We start from the raw sequence: 14,309 nt of genomic DNA, 5'->3' as shown, positions 1-14,309 counted from the left end.
ATAAAATACTGGTAAGAAATCGGAGACTGAAAAACAAAAACAAAAAGCATCGATAATCAGGAAAACGAAAAAAAACGAAGCCGGAATCAAGGTTTTTTTTTAATACCCCCCCCCCCCCCCCCCCGAAGAAGCTTGTGCTTCTTGCGGAACCAAACATGTGCCTGCACGAGAAACAAATATGTGCTTCTTATGAAAGCACATATTTTTTTCCTTTCCGAAAAGTATAGTTGTGCTTTTCATGGAAGCAAATATGTGCCTCCATGGAAGCAAATTTGTGCTTCTCTTCGAAACACATTGTTTTTCTATTTTCCAAGAAAAGCATCTCGGAAGAAAATATGTGTTTACACAGGAAGCAAATATGCGCTTCTCGTGGAAGCATAGATTTTTTTTCTTTTCAAGAAACACAGATGTCTTTCTCGAAGCATATTTGTGCCTACATGAAAAGCAAATATGTGTTGTGCTTCTCGTCCAAGCACAAATTTTATTTCCAGTGCAAAAGAAATAGTGATTTTTTTCCAAAACCTAGAGAAAACCAGACAAAAAAAACATCTAAAACCTGAAAACACGTAAAGAAAAATAAAATATTTCGAAAGGACCACCCAGCACGCGATATGAGGCGGCGGCTGAACACCCAACTTGGCGTGCTCCCAAGACACCAAAAATGATCCATGGAGGTCCCCCGCAAAGAGTAACCTCCAGTTAGTTGCTCTTCACATAGGGGCACCCGCCGAGTCGGTGGGCTGGTGCTCGCATGATTACTAAATGGCTCGCGGCCCATTGGTGTCACTCGCTCGGCCATTTGTTCGGTGGGCCTTTGCTCACTCAACAGCCGTACAGGTTCCACAAGAAGAAAAACAGATCCGGTTTGTTGATCAGTTGACCGCTGATCGGTTCACAATTGTAAAATGTTCACGATCTTGAAAAAAAATCACAAGTACAAAACAATTCGAGAAAACAAAAAATTGTGGATGCCAAAAAGTTCAGTAGTTCATTTAAAAAAATAGTTCATGAATTCAAAAAAATTCACAAATTCAAAAGGTTCATGAATTCAAAAAATATTACCAAATCACAAAAAGTTCACGTACTCAAAAATGTCCGCAAATTCAAAAATAATTAGAAAATTTGGAAAATGTTAACCAATGAGAAAAAGGTTCATGGAATTGAAATAATTTTGTGCACTTAATATTTATTTGCGGATTGGAAAAAGTTCATGAATATGAAAAAAAGAATCATACATTTGAAATAATTTCATGCGAAATGAATAAAATAAATACAAAAAATAAAAAGGAAAAAACAGAAAACAGAAACCAAGAAAAATGGTCAAAAACTTCTAGAAGTTTCACAAAACTGGCTGGAAACTTCTAGAAGCTTCACAAAACTGTGGTGGAACGCTTTGTTAAATAGTACCTACGTGGGCGCCCCATTTGTTAGGTAGGGCTCGGGAGGGTGTGTGTCGTATAAGAGGAGCAAAGCCTATAAGTGGCTCTACACTTCTACAGACGCCACATCGAAATTGGCTTCAAAGGGAGCTCCTATTGGACTAGAGATCCTATTCCCTGTGGGCGGGGGTTACGGACAGAACGTTCACCCAGGCTACGCTAATGGTTTGCCCCATTAATCTGTTTTGGCGCTTTTTCCCATCTCTTTTCTTTTATTTTTTTATTTTTTTTCTTTTCATTTTCACACATTCGCAAACTTTCTAAAAAATCGTGTTTTAAAAAAACATGTAGAATTTTTTAGATTCATGTTTCTTTAAATCACAAATAAATTTGAATTTCATAAACTTAATTAAAGGTAGAGGAACTTTCAAATTTGTATTTTTTACATATGCAAACAAATATTAAACTCATGACATTTTTTAATTCTTAAAAAATGAATTCATGAATATTTTTTAAAAAACTGAACAAGTTTCGTACTCATGAGCATTTTCGAACTCACGGAGATTTTTGAATTTGCCAACATTTTCTGAAATTTGTTATCATGTTTTGAAATCATATTTTTCATTTGAGAACATTTTTCGAAATTGCAAGCTTTTTTATTTAAAGAACATTTTGCAGATTCACGGCCATGTTTTGAAACATTTTTCAAAATTGTGAATTTTTTTACAAATTTTTGATTTTTTTTCTAAATTCATTTTTTTAGAGCTTTCGATATTCATATCGATCTTCCTTCGATGATCAAATGCAACATATGAGTGATATAAATTTGTAGTGTTTGTATTTCCAAATTCTATCTATTCTCTATTCTAGAACCTTGTGCAACATTCTCCCCGGTGCTATTTTACTGATGCAAGATCGTAACCTAACCACACTCACACAATACTTGTGAGCAACACTTCACATTCTCTCATCGTCTTCGCCACTTTCGGATAGAGCTAGGAGCTTTGGACATCACGCAGTTCTTAAGAAAATTATGGTTGTCAAATGTCACCGCACCCGTACCGACAACGAGGAGGAGATGTCTGCCAACAACAACTAGGGGATCATGAGAGCAGGACGCTACCTCTCCCCATTCCCCAAGGAGGGACCCAATCTAGTGTGTGCAGTGTCACGTTCAACTAAAATATGCTGAGAGTATGCTAATCTGGTCACTAGCAATCATCCACATACTTGACCAAGAGATCTTGATGCTTCCAAGTCATAGGATGTGAACAACATTGTAAAAGCAACTCCAGCTGGTTGTGAAGCGCTGGACTCTACTCATTGCTCGGCCCAGGTTTGAAGAATGACTAATGACCATGTTCCATCTTTCTGGTCGCGTTAAATGGTAGCACATTATTCTCTCACCCTTGAATAGTAGTACTATCCCATTAGTTAGATCTACCGTGAAGCAACAACCATCTTGCTATTAACTACAGTTGGGTGTGAAGCATCAATACTTCTATGCATTTAATCGTACTGGTTCTGTTCATTTTTACTCCTGATGTAAGTAGCACACATGGGCATCCATGACCTTTAGCTTCCTCTTAATCGTGTTGAGTTTCTATCAATTATTACATCGAAGACTCCCTCGGTTTTGGATTTCTTAAACTTGGGAGAATAGAGAACAAAGTTAATTTGAAAGATCGTGGAACTCACGGTCACACATCGTGCCTTCTGAACTCTAAACCGTGTTGATTGCTAAACAAAACAAAGTTCTCTTTCTATTTTCTGCTGAGATTACATGAAAAACGTATGAATCTGATACTGAATCCAGACATCCGGTTGCTTTCGATCAAGCGGGGAAGATACATGCTGAGATATAACAACTAACAATTTGTGCTATGTAGTTCCATTCACAACAAGATTCATAAAACATGACCACAAGCTCAGAACTACTCAACTAGCTCACCTAATCTCCGGCCAAATCACGAACAGTGCAGACTCGTAACACTACTCTCCTACTCGGAAGGGCGTGCACCGTTTAAGAGCAAAGCCTATAAAGGGCGCTACATGCACCAAATAAGTATTGGTTTCAAAGGGAGCTCCTGTTGGACCAGAGATCTTATTCCCTGTGAGTCGGGGGATACGGACAAAACGTGACCCATGTTGCACTAACGGGCTGGCATGTTGATCTATTTTGGTGTTTTTCTGTTTTCTTTGTGTTGCCTTTTTTCTTTTTCCAAATTCATGAACTTTCTAAAGAAACACTAAATTTTTTTGAAAATCACGAACAATTTTCAAATTCATGAATTTTCTAAAATCACAAAAAATTGATTTTAATAAACTTTTTTGAAAATAGAGCAATTTTCAAATTCCTACATTTTCAAATATGTGAACCTTTTTGAAATCGCAAACATTCATTGAAATTCATATACATTTTCTGAATTCATAAATATTTTTTAAAAAATTGAACAAGTTTCAAACTCGCAAAAAATTCGAACTCATAGACATTTTTTCCTTTCACAATGTTTTTTGAAATTCATGAACATTTTTTTAATTCATGGTTTTATAATTCGAGAAAAATTCTCGAAATTGCAATCACTTTTTTAGTTCAAGAACATTTTGCAGACTCGCGAACACATTTTGAAACATTTTTTGAAACACGAATATTTGTTTTCAAAATTGTGAATATTAGTAACAATTTTAGTAACATTACTAGTAATGGCGCACCACATCCGTCGTGCGCCATTAGTAGTTTTAACTAGTAATGGCGCAATGTCCACTGGTGCGCCATTACTAAGTATTTTTTCAAAAAAAAAATCAATTTTTTTTATTTTTTTCAAAACTAGTAATGGCGCACCGTGGGTGTGGTGCGTCATTACTAGTTTAACTAGTAATGGCGCACCACCCCACGGTGCGCCATTACTAACTTGCCCCAACACCGAATACACCCTCGGGTGGAACGCCTTTTCAGTTTAAAAAAATAAAAGAAAATGATGGAAATGTCAAAAAAAATAAAAGAAAATAAGTTTCCCATGTGATATGTGATCTAGTTGTTGGGAAAATTTACAAATATGAATTTCGACTTTGTTTGCAAAATCTCTCTGAAAATTTGTAAAATGGGCATAACTTTTGCATACGAACTCGGATGAAAAAGTTTTTTATATAAAAAATCATCTACTCAAAAAGTTACATCCAAATTTAACTGGGGGAACCCCGTTAAACATTTTCAAAATCCCCAAAAACCTAACAGAAAAAAGTTACGGGGCTTTCAAGATCTAAAGGCAAAAAAATTCAAAAAATTTCAAACTTACTAGTGGCGCACCGTGGATGTGGTGCGCCACTAGTAACAGAAAAAAAATTGGTTTTGAATTTTTCTTTTTGAAGTTTTTTTCAAAAAATGATACGTAATATGACCGGAAAGTTTGAAATATTTTTCAAAATTTCATCATAGTCATGAACATGAACAAAGTCCTAGACATCAACAAGGTATAACAGGATTGATATGCTAGATATATCAACAAGTGCCTGTGAAGTGAGTTGTTGTTGGGGTTGGATAGAACTCTAAAGTTCAGCGTGCTTGGGCTGGAGTAGTGTGAGCATGGGTGACCTTTCAGGAAGTTTGACCATGGAGTGCGATTTGACCTGAGATTAAGCACATTGACCCGAGATTAAGCCATAGTGAACTGAGATTAAAAAAACGAAAAAAAAATTGAAAAAAAAATAAAAAAATTGAAAAAATATTGTTACTAATAGCGCACTTCTATGTGGTGCGCCATTAGTATACCAGATATTAATGGCGCACCGTGGGCTATTCTAATGGTGCACCAGCGGTGCGCCATTAGTATACCAGATACTAATGACGCACCACAGGTGCGCCATTAATAAAAAATAGTAGTGGCGTGGTACTAATGGCGCACCGGTAGTGCGCCATTAGTAGGCAAAACCGGTGCACCATTAGTAGACCTTTTCCTAGTAGTGCGTCTCCCAATTACCTTGGGAGGGACCCAACCTCCTGTGTGCATTGCCGTGTTACAATGAAATACGCTGAAAGTATTCTAGTCTATTCACCAGAACACACCCACGTATTTGGCTCAGAGCCCATGTCTAGCTAAGCATCACAAGGACGCCACGTTATATAGAAAATTAAGTTAATGCACTATAAAATCCTGATGCATCTGAGTCCTAGGATGCCGGCAACATTGCAAAAGCAATTCCAATTGGATGTGAAGCGCTAGACTCTACTCCTTGCTCGGCCCAACTTTGGAGAATGACTTATGACCATGTTCCACCTTTCTTCTCTCGTTAAATAGAAGCACCCTATTCTCTCACCCTTGAATAAGCAGTACTATCAAGCAACAACCATGTTGTTATTAAGTTGGCTCTGGTGTGAAGCAACAAACATGATTTTTGCCGTCAGCTCTTTCTTTGCCGTCAGTTTTCTTTAAGCTGATGGCAAAGACCTTCTTTGCCGTTAGCTGGCTGACGGCAAAGAGCTCGCTGACGGCAAAGATCCTGATTCTAGTAGTGTTCTTGGCATTTTACTCTTGATATAAGTAGCACACATGGGCATCCAGGACGTCGAAGTTGAAAGATCGTGTCATCTGAACCATGTTGATTTCGGAAGGAAACAAAATTCTCATTCTTCTTTCTGCCGAGATAACGTGAAACACGTATGAATCCTGATACTCTCAAGCGGGGTAGATGCATGTAGAGGTTGATACGACAACTAAAAATTCGTGCTCCATAGTTCCATTAAAAGCAAGATTAACATAAGACGACCATAACCAGCACACCTAATATCCAGCTAGATCACGAACAGAGCATGAGACCACAAAAGAACACCCAAATCTACCAGACGTGCCACACTACTCTACTGTTAGAACGATCATGACGTTGATGAGGTACAGAAGTTCACTTGACTAAAGGGCTCGATCAGGCGATGGCCACCTGGAGGTACTTGGTCTTCTTATCGGGCGGCGGCTGCTTCTTCACGGTGATGGTGAGCATGCTGTTCTTGCAACGTGTGGCCATGGCGCCCGCATCCGTGTCCCGCGGAAGCCAGAACTTGCGTATGAACAACCTCGGCGATGTGTGGCGCTCCAGCCAGATATAGTGGCAGTCCCCCTCCTCCTCCAGCTTCCGCTTCCCGCTGGGGCCGCCGCCGCTGCCGTTGTTGGCGCTCTTTTTTGAAAAGCACGGGTTCATGGTTCGAATCTTCCCTGGCGCTCTTTTTTTAAAAGCGTTTATGGAAAATAAAACGTAAAATGGGCCGACCAGCATAGATGTGTACTGTGCGCTCGTTTGCACGAAATAAATAAACGAGCGCTGAAGGTGCCGTTTAGGAATTGCCAGATCTTATTCCCTGTTGGTCGGCGGATGCGGACAAAATGTACATCCACTCCATGCTAATGGGGTGTACCATTAGTCTGTTTCAGTGTTTTTTCTGTCTATTTTCCATTTTTATATTTTTTTAAATCTGTAAACTTTTTAAATAAAGGGTGATTTTTTTAAGATCACGAATAATTTTAAATTCATGATTTTTGCAAAATCAAGAACAATTTTGAATTTCACATTTAAATGAAAACATATGTATTTTCGAACTTGTATATTTTTTAAATATGTGAACATTTAATGAACTTATAAATTGTTTTTAAACTTCATAAAAATGAATTTGCAGATATTTTTAACTTACGATTTTTTTAAAAAAAATGAACAAGTTTTGAACTCACGAACATTTTTCGAACTCGTATGGTGGAACAGGCCAATCTGGTCTTTCATAATAAAGAGATAGACGGAACATACATTTTTTAATTAACCAATATTTTTTGAAATTCATGAACATTGTTCAAAATTCATGATTTTTTAATTTGATAGCACTTTTCAAATTGCAAACAGTTTTTGAATACAAGAAAAAAATTCGGACTCACGACCATGTTTCTGAAACATTTTTCAAATTCATGAACATTTTTTCAAATTCATGAATATTTTTCTAAATACAATTTTAGGTTTGAGAGCTTTTGGTAATCATATCGAGCTTCCTTAGATGATCAAATGTAATATACAAGTGATTAAATTTCGTAGTGTTTGTATTTTCAAATTCTATTTAATATATACTGGAGCCTTCCGCAACATTTTCTCCAGGGTTATTTCATTGATGCGGGATTGTAACCTAAGCACACTCACACTATACTTGCAAGCAACACTTCACGTTCTCTCGTCGACTTCACCACCTATAGATAGAGGTAAGAGCTTTGCACATCAATGCCGTATGGCTATCAAATGTCACCACACTTGTGCCGACAACAAGGAAGAGATGTCTACCAACATCAACTAGGGGATCGTGACAGCAGGAGACCACCTCTCCCCATTCTCCAAGGAGGGACCCAACCTACTGTCTACAGTGTCAGGTTGCACTAAACTACGCCTATAGTCTGGTCACTAGGACACACACCCACATACTTGACCAAGAGATCCTGATGCTTCCAAGTCCTATGATGTGAACAACATTGCAAAAGCAACTCCAAGTCCTAAGATGTGAACAATTTTGCAAAAGCAACTCCAAGTGGCAATGAAGCTCTGGACTCTACTCCTTGCTCGGCTCAGGTTTGAAGAATGACTAATAGCCATGTTCCATCTTTCTTCTCACGTTAAATAGAAGACCACCATTATCTCACCCTTGAATAGAAGTACTATCACATTTTCTCGGATTTGTTGTGAAGCAACAACCATGCTGCCTTTTATTGAGCAAAGAATGATAGTAGGAGAGGCTCCTTTTGACTTTATATTAAATAAGTATAGTGATTACAAAGGATTACATGCAGAGTTTACTCACATCCCACAAAGAAATGCACCACACATAAATGTGCCTATGCATTTAATCTTGTTGTTGTGCGCATTCTACTCCTGACATAAGGAGCACATGGGCATTCATGAAGTCTTGAGCTTCCTCATAATCGTTTTGAGTTTCTTTCAGTTATTACACTGAAGATTTCCTTTATTTTGGATTTCTTTACATCATGACACTTGAGAGAATAGAGAACAGAGTTAATTTGGTACATCGTTGAACTCATAGTCACAGAGGAGTTGACACATCATGCCTTCTAAAGTCCGAACCGTGTTGATTGCTGAACAAAACAAATATATCTTTCTATTTTCTGTTGCAATTACATGAAAACCTATGAATCGTGATACTGAATCTAGGCATGTGGCTACTTTTGATCAAGCAGAATCCAGGCATGCGGTTGCTTTCTATCAAGTGGGGAAGATACATGCAGAGATATGACAACTAACAATTTGCGCCATGTAGTTCAATTCATCACAAGATTCACCAAACACGACCACAAGTCCACAAGTACTCAACGAGCACACCTAATCTCAGGCCAAATCACGAATAGACCACACGGCCACAAGAGAACACCCCAATCTACCAGACTCGCCACACTACTCTACTACTTAGGATGGTGTGCGCCGTGTAAGAGCAAACCTTATAAGTGGTGCTATAGGCACCAAATAGGAATTGGCTTCAAAGGGAGCTCATATTGGACCAGAAATCTTATTCCTTGCTGGTCAAGGGATACAGACGAAATGGGCACCCACGCCGTGCTAATGGGCCGTCCTGATAGTCTGTTTGGTGTTTACTTTTTTTCTTTTCCTTTTATCTTTTTCAAAATCACAAACTTTCTAAAACAATGTGATTTTTTGAAAATCACGAACAAAATTTTAAATCATGATTTTTTAAAAAAAAATCAGAAACAATTTAGAATTTCATAAACTAGAGCATTTTTAAATTCGTAATTTTTAAAAATATGTAAACATTTTATAAGTCACGATCAATTTTTGAAATTCAAAACATTTTTTTGAAATTTGCAAAGATTTTTAACTCACAAACATTTTTTGAATTCGTGAATATTTGTTACAAAATTGAACAAGTTTCAGACTCACAAAATTTCTCGAATTCATAAACATTTTTTGAATTCATAAAAAATCACAAACATTTTTTGAATTTGGGATTTCTTAATTTGAGAACATTTTTGGATTCAAGAACATTTTGCAGACTCGCGGACAGTTTTTGAATTATTTTTTTCAGAGCTCTCGATAATCATATCGAGGTTCTTAGATGAACAAATTTAATATACGACATTCTCTCCGGTGCTATTTCATTGCAGAATCGTAACCTAACCGCAGTCACACTATACTTGCAAACGACATTTCACCTGTGGATAGAGCTAGGAGCTTTGGATATCATGCCATCTTTTAGAGGAAATGACTTCAAATGTCATCGCACCCACACCAACAATAAGGAGGAGGACATGTTTGCCAATAACAGCTAGGGGATCGTGAGAGCAGGAGACCACCTATCCCAATACTCCAAAACAGACCCAACTTACTATGTGTGCCGTGTCACATGCTGCAAAGCAAAAAGCTGAGAGTATGCTAGTCTAGTTACTAGCACCCACCCACATACTTAACCAACTGACCATGTCTGGCTGACCATCACTCAAGTTGATGCACACTTAAATCCCAATGCTTCCAAGTCCTAGGATATCGACAACATTGCAAAAGCAATTCCAACTAGGTGTAAAGCGCTCTGACTCTGCACCTTGCTCGGCTTATGTTTGAAGAATGACTAATGACCATGTTCCATCTTTCTTCTCGCGTCGAATAAAAGAACACTATTCTTTCACCCTTGAATAGCAGTACTGTCACATTAGCTCAGATCTGATGTGAAGCAACAACCATGTTGCTATTAACTTGGATCTGGTGTGAAGCATCAATGTTTCTATGCATTTAATCTTGCTGGTTTTGTGCATTACCCATGACATAAGGAGCACATGGGCATCCTTAATGTCTTGAGCTCCCTCGTAATCGCTTTGAGTTTGTTTCATTACATTGAAGATTCCCTTTCTTTTGGATTTCTTTAGATCATGACACTTGACATCTTTTCCTTGCCAACCGGTGGAACTTACAAAGAACAGAGGTAGTACCGAGTCACATACAAGACTTGAACGAAACCAAGTTCACATTCTATTTCTTGCCGACATTACATGAAATGCGTATGAATCCTAATATTGAATCCAGGCATGAGGATACTTTTGATCAAGCAGGCAGCAAGATTCCTAGAAGACAACTAGAACTAGCAAACCTAATCTTGGGCCAGATCACAAACAGAGCATGCGACCACAAAAGAACACCCAAATCTACCTGGTGCTACACTGATCACTGATGACAAGCGCTGATGCGGTAACAAAAGCTTGTGTGACTGAAGGGATCAATCAGGTAATGGAGACATGGACATACTTGTTTTCCGATGGCGATTGCTTCTTGACGGTGACAGTGAGCATGCCGCTCTCGCAGCGTGCTGCCACGGTGCCCGCGTCCGCGTCCTCCGGCAACCAGATCATGCGCACAAATTACCGACCGCGGTGACGCGTGTCGCTCGAGCTGGATGTAGCGGCACCCACCCTCCTCCTCCTCCTCCCACTTTTGCTTCCCATTGGCGCTCTTCGTCACCAGCATGTTGTCGCCCTTCAGAGTCACCTGTTAAGGAAAATTGGTACATGCCCAAATTTTAGGTCATTGATGATGTAGAATCGAGATCGATCCGAGAAGAAATGGGGGGTGACCATGCCATGGTGCGTGCTCGTAGCTGGATGTCATACTTGGAGAGCCTGAGGATATCTAAAAGGAAACCGTACTTGCCAGGGGTCTCCACAGTATCCATTAGTATGCCGCAACCGCCACTCCAACATGCGTTTAACCGTGCCCTTGCCTGTGCTCCGCGTGGTGGTGGGCGTGGTCTTGGTGGTCGGCGTCCCCCGTTGCGAGGTGGTCGATCACCTCCGATAGGTGGACGAAGGTCGGCCTCGGCAGGGATGAACAACAGCTCAACTATTGCTTCTCCTTGTTCCTTGATTGGTTCCTCGCTGCGTGGGTGGGAACTGGTAGGGGACGGTGCGACTCAGACTTGGAAAGATCAATGGATTGGTAGATTCTTGAAAACCATCGCGTGTTGAAACCTTGCCCAACGAATATTTGACAAGAAAATTATTGCTGTACAAACAGGATGGGGTGAGAGTATGAAAAACTTAATTTCGCCTTCCAATAAGTAGGCATATCACATCCCGTGTCTTTTTTTTGGCGAGGAACATCATCCTATGTCTGTCCATACGCCCACCAACAAAATGGTTCCACCAAGCGTAAACACCGCCACACTGTACATGTTGTCTTCTTATTGCTTACGATGTGCCATTCTCAAGAAGGAGGACCGATGGCACCGCATTCGACCAGGCCACGACGGCACGGAGGATCTAGCCAGTGACAACATGGGGCTCATGACAGCAGGATGCCACCTCTCCCACCAGCAGGGCTTCAACATTTGGATCACGTTCCAAAGTATTCTAGTTCGATGAGCATCACATTGTTGCTAGTCCATCTTTAGCTAACCATCTTAGTGATGTTTATCTGTGTACAAACTTGAGTCAATGTGGTAATCAACTGTGATGGTTCCAACTCCTAGTATGTCGATGGGCTTGGACAGTGCAAAAGAATTCCTACTAAGTGTAAGTGCCTATAAATTACCTATGCAAGTCATCCTGAGCCCTACCCTCTACTCGTTGTTTTGCTCGGGTATAAAGAATGGCTTCTTTGTGAACAATGATATGTTCCATCTATCTTCTCATGTTTAAATAGGGGTGTTTTTTCTCACCTTTAAATTGCAGTACTATTATATTAGCTTCTGTGTGATGTGGCACAACAACCATTATGCCTCTATGTATCTATACCACTATATGTTAATATTGGTTGTTGGATGAAACTGGTTCAATGGCTGAGAAGTGGCAAATTCAAGTAATGTTGGATGTTGAATATTCTCTTCACTACACCAAATTCTGCGACATGTACTATCCGAAAGATTCCATGCTTGGACTTAAGCACAATTATAATCAAACCTCAAAGCAATGATATGATATTGTTCTAGACTCTTTCATAGTGTAATTATCCAACTTTTATCTTTTAAAAGGATTGACATTCATTTTGGTTTTATTATTATGTTGGATATATGAACAAAACACTTATGTTTGTTCTAGACTATGATATTCTTAAATTTTCCCTACCTTTTACTTCCAAGGAATTACTATTTTATTTTATTTCTTGTTTTTATTCTGATTCAAAGCGATAGCATCATCTTCCAACGTTGTTATTGAATATTCTGTAGTTATAATTTGATTATCAATGGGATAAATCTACACCTTATTTCATGCATATGTGACTCAAATTTACATTTTTGCGTATTGTAATGTGGCATGTGGATATCCAGTTGCACTTACTCTCATGTGCAAGAAAGATGCAATTTGCTAGTCCTAATAATGGCATAAGGAGTACATGGCCATCTACAGTCCAGAGATCTCCTTGATCATTTATTGAAGTTTCTTTAGATGACCACTATTAAGATAGCCTTGCCTTTAACTTATTTAGGTGATAGCATTTAATATAGACTTTGCATCAGTTTCCTGAACAAAGGATGCAAGAGGTAGAAATGACACATGGAGGAGTTGTTACATCATGCCATTGGGGGGAGGGGGCTCTATTGGTTTAAATGCAAATTATATCGGTTAGTACAAATAAACATCTTGGATTTCCTTTGGTCTATGAGTTCCTGAAGCTAGTATTAGCGCTCACATCGCCACTGCATCAGAGGAGAGGTGTTTATCTAGAATGAAAATCGTGAAGAATGTTCAATGTAATCACATTAGTGATGATTTCATGAACCACTATATCATTTGCTTCTTGGAGAAAAGAGTTCTATATTCAACTCCACGTAAGGATGTGATAGATTACTTTCTAAAGATGAAAGATCATAGAGGTAAAAAAATAGAGAGGTAACTACTTTTGTAATCAGAGCTTATTTTGCTATGATATATTGGCAACTATGATTTCGTATTTGTGTGAGGTTAGAAAAAACATGTTAGACATGTTAGTTAATACGAGTTACGCATTTTAGCCATATTTTATTGCTGCTTTTTAGGAGATACATTAGTGCTACTTGTTCATGTTGATATCAATGATCTTTTTTCCTGGCTTCGCCCCTCTGTACATCCACACATAATTGTTTTGATTTTATTTGTGCTTGCATTTTCTTGGCATCCTCACTGCAACACTTGGAGGAGTTTGTGCTATACATACAACGATTCTAGTACAACATGTGTCTGATGCATTACCAGCATCATCCAACGACTATGTGTGTCCGTTTGATCCAAGTGTAGTACACAAGTTCACTACAAAATTTGCTCTATTTAGTGAAAAAAACTGGTGACAAAACAGGAAACGTCGCCTAAAATCATTTTCTGTGACGGTCCATCGTCACGAGGTGTTTTCCTCCTGGAGCAGTGCCCTCGACAACTTTGGCGTCGTTCTGGCCTGAATTTGGGCGACGGTATTGGGCGTCACTAGACATGTCCATTTTCAGGGACGGTTTGTAGTGAGATCCCGATGCTTCCAAATCCTAGGATGTGAAGCAAAAGCAACTTCAGATGGCTGTGAAGCAAAAGCAACTCTAAGTGGTTGTGGACTCTCTAGACTCTACTCCTTGCTCGGCCCAGCTTTGAAGAATGACTATTAGTTATGTTCCATTTTTCCTTCTCACGTTAAATAGACGCACACTCTTGTCTCACCCTTGAAAAGAAGTAATTATCACATTAGCTCGGATCTATTGTGAACCAACAACCATGTTGCTATTAACTAGGGTCCGATCTGAAGCATCAATGCTCCTATGCAAAAAAGGTGGGGTTGCTTCTATGCATTTAATCTTGTTATTATGTGCATTTTACTCCTAATATAAGGAGCACATGGGCATCCCTCATAATCATAATCGTTTTTGAGTTCTTTCAATTCACTTTTTTTGGACTTATTTAGGTCATGACACTTGAGAAGAGAGTTAATTTGATAGAT

At 38.9% G+C, this 14,309-nt stretch overlaps 1 pseudogene; it reads right to left on the bottom strand.

Moving 5' to 3' along the window:
• Positions 1-6,296: 6,296 nt before the first annotated feature.
• Positions 6,297-11,688, bottom strand: LOC123139523 (18.6 kDa class III heat shock protein-like; annotated as a pseudogene).
• Positions 11,689-14,309: the final 2,621 nt, after the last annotated feature.

This window comes from Triticum aestivum, chromosome 6B (genome assembly GCF_018294505.1).
Source record: "Triticum aestivum cultivar Chinese Spring chromosome 6B, IWGSC CS RefSeq v2.1, whole genome shotgun sequence".
Taxonomy (NCBI): Eukaryota; Viridiplantae; Streptophyta; class Magnoliopsida; order Poales; family Poaceae; genus Triticum; species Triticum aestivum.
This window is presented reverse-complemented; position numbering and strand designations above follow the sequence as displayed.